Raw genomic sequence first — 7,851 nt, forward strand, 5'->3', positions numbered from 1 at the left:
GGGAACATGCTGGAGGACCACTTTGTGGATTTGAGCTGGATTAAGATGCAGGTGATGTCAATAGTGAGAAACAATCTTGTAGCCAACACACAAAGGCGCCAAGTACAAGTAGAAAGCAAAAAGCTATGTCCGTGCTGTAAATCAGAGTTAATAGAAGGCGATGCTTGTGAAAGGCCGTGAACTTCAAAGAAAGGATTAGACCAATATGGACCCTGTGAGGTTCAGAAGATTTTTAAGGTATTTTAGGCATTTTAGAAGGTGATAAAACAAGCGAACACAAGTTTTTGCAATAGGTAACAATGTAAATTTAAATTGACTCTGATTCACATGCACCTGACCCAAAATGTTCCATTTAGTCCCCGTCAGTCGTAGGGAACGCAGAGAGACATGCAACCATTTGCAATCATAATCACTCCCCCACTGAGCAGATATTCATCCCACGCTGAAGTCAGGTGATCTACTACACCATCAAAAAGATATTGTTATAATCCAAAAAGTCCCCTCTACATGTGATTTAAAGAAGGGTTTTGTTGAATGAAAATTTCAAACAAAAACCCTGCAATTTAAAGTTCACCAATCATAAAAACCCTTGTGAGGATAAAGCGGTTCATAAACTGAATTAATGAAAATGAAAAATTCTTCCTGCTAGAATGCACAGGATAAATGTATATACTATGACGTATAGGATAATAATTGTAATTTATTTCATTGACTGGCAAGTTGCAAGACACAGAAAATCGAAAATCGAAGGTAGCCTCATCTCATTTTCTGAACCACTTCATCCCCATTAAGGTCACAGGGGGTGTTGGAGCCTATCCCAGCTGACTCCGGGCCAGAGGCGGGGGACACCCTGAATCGGTGGACAGCCAATCGCAGGGCACAAGGAGACGGAACACCTTCACACTCACACTCACACTGTGGGTCAATTTAGAGTGTCCAATCAGCCTACCATGCATGTTTTGGAATGTGGGAGGAAACCGGAGTACCCAGAGGAAACCCACGCAGGCCCGGGGAGAACATGCAAACTCCACACAGGTGGACCGACCTGGACTTAAACCCAGGACCCCAGCGCTGTAAACCACTCCCGCCTCAAAGGTAGCCTTCTGACCCCATTCTGTAATATGCTACAATAGATATTTCTCTAAAGTGAAGGCATCTTAATTGTATTCATTCATTCATCTTTCGTACCGCGCATCCTCGTAAGGGTTGCGGAGGTTGCTGGAGCCTATCCCAGCTGACTTTGGGCAAAAAGAAGACTACACCCTAGACTGGTCAGGCAAATGAACCACTACACCATCACAGTGCATATTAATTTTAATTAGAATAAATTCAAATGGTGTAACCACAAGCTATAATAACATCAAGCTTTCTATGGAGCTGAGAGCCTGTTTTCTTTTCAATGGAGATCTGCCAGGTCACACATGCTACGTGCAAGATGAGCTGTGCGTGTTTTGGGCGGCATGACTCCGCCCCCTGCTTGACGTGTGCTTGTTGTGTTATTCCACCCCGGACTGGGCTGTGAATTTCGCAAGACATGAGTGCAAGTGCTAACCAGAGGCAACGGACGAGTGGGAAGAACTTGTAGCTACCAATCAGGCCGTAGATTTCCAGTTCCTCTGCCACTTATTGTTTTGGTGGCACAGTGTCAGTATTTGCATGTAAGAGAAAGTCTTTGGTCGGTTCTTTGATTTGGCAAAGCAGTGTCGAAAGAGTACACACCCCAACCGTTTCTTTCTTGGAAAGCCAATGAAATGCTGTGCAAAGGGCATAAAGGGTGGGGTGAATTTTTTTTCGAAAGCAGAGGGGCGTTGTGTTTATGCCTTTCGTTAGAGACCTCCCAGGAATTTAAATATACAGGATTGGTCTAAAAACAAACAAGAAACAGATTATTTGTGAACATGGTTATATAGAACGTTAAAACCGAATAGAAAAACAAACAGGGTTCTTGGTAATACAGTTAAATTACACAGTTAAATTGGAGTTAAAACATTGTTTGCAAATTTGCCACATTTTGCTATTGACCAAGTGCCCAGTGTAGGGACTAATTCAGCATTTTGCCAAGAATCAGGGTCAACCATTCACTCTCACATTCAAACCTAGGGGCAATTTAGAGTGTTCAAACAGCCTACCATGCATGTTTTACCATGTTTTTGGAATGTGGGAGGAAACCGGAGTACCTGGAGAAAACCCACACAGGCCCAAGGAGAACATGCGAACTCCACGCAAGTGGACCGACCTGGATTTGAACCCAGGACCCCAGAGCTGTGAGGCTGACGTGCTAGTCATCAAGCCGCCGGGCAACCCAATATAACAAAAATACATTTAATTTGTTTACAAGCAAAACAAGTACTTAAGATAGCCTAAATCATTTAAAAAAAAAAAAACTTTTCCACAGTGGAAAGTTTTTCGAGGAAGCAACCACTAGGAATTACTTCTAAGAAAACACATACCTTAGAGCACTGTGACCTTACTACTACTTGAGGAATGTATGCAGTTTAATCTGATACATAACTACTCCCTGCTTTTAACTTGCTCATCTCAATAGGGCAGTTTTATTTGGCTTACTATGTTTCTGAAACATGTGAATGCATTCGCACATGCACATAAGGCTCTTTTGATGCCAAAATGTTGTATTTAGTAAAGCATCTAAAAGACACATATTCACAGAAAACCCACAAAAGATGCAGGCTGCACACATAGTTCCAAAGTCTGGATTCAAATATACACTGATGCTCACCACTTTTATTTAATTTATCATGGGTACTCCGGTTTCCTCCCACATTCCAAACACATGCATGGTAGGCTGATTGGACACTCTCAATTGACCCACAGTGTGAGTATGAGTGTGAATGGTTGTTTGTCTCCTCATGCCCTGCGATTGGCTGGCCACCAATTCAGGGTGTCCCCCGCCTTTGGCCCGGAGTCAGCAGGGATAGGCTCCAGCACCCCCCGCGACCCTAATGAGGATAAAACAGTTCAGGAAATGAGATGAGATTAGATGAGATTCCTAATGGAAGAAGATCCCTGCCTAAAAGAATTCCTTTACAGGCTGTATATTTGCCATTGATTGTGTTTTCTGTGCTGATTTGCAGGGACTTGTCCCATGGTTTACCTGTGTTTTAGTCAGGAATGGGATGTCCATTGCAACTTAGGTTTACCCATTATGTTCCCTGAATACAATGACTACTCCTTGAAATGTAGTCAATACATCACCCAAGAATTGCCCAGTGGATAGTTAAACCCAGAAGCTACACTCAGTGAAATAGTTAACGAAAAAGAAACACGTCTCCGAATTGTTGACAAATACAAACAATCCTCTTCCAAATATGGGACCTGCGTAATATGCCTGTGAGCCAAACTGCATGTTAGTTCATTGAGATGGTGAGCTAATATGCCTTGGTGTCTATCCTGATATTTTGGTGCTGGTCACTGCCAAGGTTACTTCACAAACAACATCAAAACAGAAAACAACAACAGCGACACATTGTGCCTATTTGCAAGCGTACTTTTCAAGTTAAAAGTCAGTGTCTTATGGGATGACATTGTGGTCACCTGATGCTATTTATGATGGTGCTTCCTTTTGACCTAGAGTAACATTGTGTTGCTCCCTGATCATCACCATGTGATCTGTGTCTCTACTAAAACTTTCAGCTACAACATGTGCTGCCAGAAAAAGAGGGAGGGACGGTCGACCATATGCTTGCGTAATGTTTGCTACTAAACGGGTGGATGTTAGAGGGGTGGAAGCTGAAACGGAGAGGAGAGGCAGGAAACCTCCAGTCACAAGACAGCAGACTACTGAAAAACAACCGTACATGGATTCAGCTGAGACTCCTTTGATAAACACATTATATTGTAATGTACATAACAAGCCAGGACAAAAGTTCAGACAACGGGCATTGCACATTGCTTTACAGAACAGGCATACTACACAACTGGGTCAAAGTAATACACGATTATGTAATACCATTCCTTATTATAAAGAACATTAAATAACAAAAGAAACTTACCTTTGTAAAACATCTTAACCCACAGAATTAAACCTGACCTATTCACCTATAGATTCACCTTTATAGATATTACTATTATCATGAAAGCCCCAGGCAGTTCCTTATTGTATTGCATTGAAGTCAGGTTATGTTCTGACCATGCAATAAAGTAATGAAAATAATCCTTAGTGAAGTCAGGCAAAGTGTTCACTTGGTCCCGACTTCTTTCTTTTTTTTGGTGTCGCCATGACAGCAGCCATGTTTAATCTCTGCATGGGTGAAGCCTAAATATATGGGATATTTGCAAGTGTTGGTCACTTCCACAAAGTTACACCATAGTTAAGCTCCAGCTGTATGTTCATGTTTTTAATCAAGTGTAACATAATGGCTCATTTGCCACTTCTGGTCTGCTCTAAGAATTTATTAACGTTATTAGGGTAGATGGCTAATCAAATTGCTGAATCTCATTCTTCATAACCTTCAAGTGTTTACTTGTTCATCAATTTATTAGTTAAAGAATTACGCCAGCACAAATCACTGACATTTTCCAGCGGATATATTTTGTATACTTTTGCTTTGTTTTGAAGTAAGTCTCCAGTGTCAATCTCTCGTAACTTCAGGGTTTATGTTTATGACACTTCCTGCCTGGGCTAAAGGAGGCTTCCCGTTAGGCATGACATTAAAATGGCAAAGAAAAGCATTGTTTACGAACAATAATAATTTAAAATGTATGAGCTTAATTTTTGCTGAACATTTGCAGTGAATCATTTATATATATACACTTGAAAAAATATACTATCCTGCATGTGCCTTGGTCAAATTAGTTTTTCTTTTAATAACTGAAGATAGCACGAGTGTGTTATTTTGCAGACATGTCACAAAGACTGGATGTGCCGAGAGGATGCTTGTTTCAGGTTTATTAGGGTTCTTGTATTTCTTTCATTAACACAAGCATGAGACAAATTTTCCACCTGGGCCTCAAATGACCTCATCACTGGGCTTCAAAATGTGCCACGTGTCCACTGTCATAAAACAAGTGAGTTTTAAGGACTGTTTATAACCCTCACCTCACAGCTTTGTTCTCAGAGAGGGATTAGTCGTGGAAAATGTACATTTTATTTTTCTAGTTTCTTTGCCATAGTTCAATCCTGGTCAAATAGTGGGGCATCCCCCTTGAGCCTGTGGTGTGTGACCCTTGGGAACACTAAAATAAAGTTTAATTGCATATCTACTACAGTAGATGGCAGTGACCCGCTTATTGTCAGTCTTTACAGGTAGTATTAACTGTGTGCGGTCGATTGGTCGCCGGTCTTTTGGTCGCCGTCTTTTGGTCGCCGGTCTTTTGGTCGCCGGTCTTTTGGTCGCCGGTCTTTTGGTCGCCGGTCTTTTGGTCGCGGTCTTTTGGTCGAGGTCTTTTGGTCGCAGTCTTTTGGTCGCCCCGACCGCGACAACGGGCGACCAAAAGACCGGCGACCAAAAGAGTTGAAAAGACCGACGGCAAAACAAGGTAAAACTACACGGTCTACGCATCAATAAAAGCCAACAATGGCCATGAGCAGTTTCACTGAGCCGACGTGTGAGTGTATAAGAGTTTGTATGTACATGCATTGTCCCTTTAAGAAGCTATGTCAGTCAGGGTCTTAACAAGTTCTCCAACAAAAAACAATAAAAGTCCGGGAAATTTTGAGCTTTTCTTTAGCCTAATAATTACTAGGGCATTAAGTAGGACTAAATAGTAATTCGCAGTCTGTATTTAGGGAATTTGAGCAACGATTTAAATGGTAATTATCACTTACCTTCCGGGCGACCAAAAGACCGGCGACCAAAAGATCAGCGACCAAAAGACCGGCGACCAATCGACCGTGTATCGTATTAACTGGCTTTCCATGTATCATGCATGCACACACACTACACAGCGGGAGACATACTGTGAACAAACCCTCAAGCGACAATGTGAAAAAATATTTAGCAAGGATAAAAACTAAGGCGGAGAGATAATATAATAATGACAAAAAAACGGAAGTCACCCTGTGCTCGTTGCACGTGTAGTAGCTGTGGAAAACTCCATACCTTAGCTCACTTTATGTGAATAGCAGGAAAGTACATGAAGGTGTGTGTGTATGTAATCTATGTGAAGAATGTATGTATACATGTATCTACCGAATGCATCTATGTATGTTTATGGGCTATGTAACAATGAGAAAAATGTACATAATTTTTTAATGTGATATGTATTGTAGATGTGTGCGTGTGTCTGGGGGGTGTTGCACCATTGTATTGGTTGTATTGCACCATCGACTCCATTTGGGGAACATTACAACACTATTATTTATCTTGGAGTCCTCTTTATCTTGCGTATAAATTGGTTGGTTAGGATGGAAGGGGCTGGGAAATACTTTCCTCATCCAGTGCTAACTAGCATGAAAATATATAAAATGATATTAAAAAAAAGCAAATACATCGTCTGACTTTTCTCTAACCCAAAAAGTCATAATGACAGTTTCTTTAAATGAAATTTTAATTAATGCACTAATAAATATATAATATAGATATATAATAGAATAAGGGGCTATTCTATTTGATTCCTTATTCCCTTTGACTTGTTATTAATAAGTTCAAAGTTGAGATATTAAGGCCCAATGGAACACAATACCCACTCGCCGTGCCTTTTCCACTTGCTCCATTTTGTTCAAATATCATTTTTTTCCATCATCAAATAATAATCATCACATTAATATTCTTTATTCTCTCTCAACTTTTTATTAAATAGTTTATGAGTTGAATGATTAATGCCCAATTGACCAAAAATTCCACTTGTCTTTGGCAATTGACAGTGGAGTTTGTGTTTTAATGTTGCGTTGCTTCTAATATTACTAAAATAAGCCAAGGTGACTCATGTTTACTGGCTGTGTGATGATTTCATGGGAGCTTAGGCACATGTGTAATATGGTAAGGTGAAAAGTCAAGGCAGGGTGGTTCAATGTCCATATGACCAAGGCCATTCAATGCATGGTCTGACTAGAGGCAATATACAGACGCTCCCCTACTTACGAACATACGACTTGCGAACAACGGTACATACGAACATGTCTGCAAATTGCGTTTATGTCGAAAAATGTTCGTAAGTTCGATTTTGTATTTTTTTCCGAGTAGTGCTTCTTTTCGCCGCTAATACGCCTGGAGCTGTGAGGGCTCAGCTCACCCAGCATCTACCTTCTTCGTTGCAATGCGGAAGTGCGTGAACGTATCTCCAGTGCGCAAAGAACCTTTTTCATTTGTATCATTAAATATCTCGTGCATCCATTATTGAATATGGTTGGTGAAAAGCGAAATGCTTCTATTGAGGGAGTTGCAAGGAAGAGGCAAGCCATTTCATTTGAAACGAGTGGCAATAATAACGAAGCTTGATGTGCGTCCGAGTGGTGAGCGTTTCACGGGCATACATCTTGAATCGTTCGACCATCAGTACCATTTATAAACAGAAAGATCGAGCAGCAGGACCCAAATATTGAACGTTGCACAGAGTTTGCAAATCAATTGAATGATGCCATACAGTGCTACCGCATCATTTATGATGAAAAAAAGAAGAAAACTGTGCAATCGTCGTTGGATCGCTTCTTTCGGCGAGTTTCTAATACATAAATCTCTCTCTCTCTATACCAGGGGTGGCCAAGTCCGGTCCTCGAGAGCCGTTATCCGGTCTGTTTTCCATATCTCCCTCCACCAACACACCTGAATCAAATCATCGGGATTGGTATCAAGCTTCTGGACAGCTTGCTGATGAGTTGATTATTTGATTCAGGTGTGTTGGTGGAGGGAGATATGGAAAACAGACTGGATTGTGGCTCTCGAGGACTGGAGT

The sequence above is a fragment of the Stigmatopora argus genome, chromosome 8 (assembly GCF_051989625.1).
Source record: "Stigmatopora argus isolate UIUO_Sarg chromosome 8, RoL_Sarg_1.0, whole genome shotgun sequence".
NCBI classification, from domain to species: Eukaryota; Metazoa; Chordata; class Actinopteri; order Syngnathiformes; family Syngnathidae; genus Stigmatopora; species Stigmatopora argus.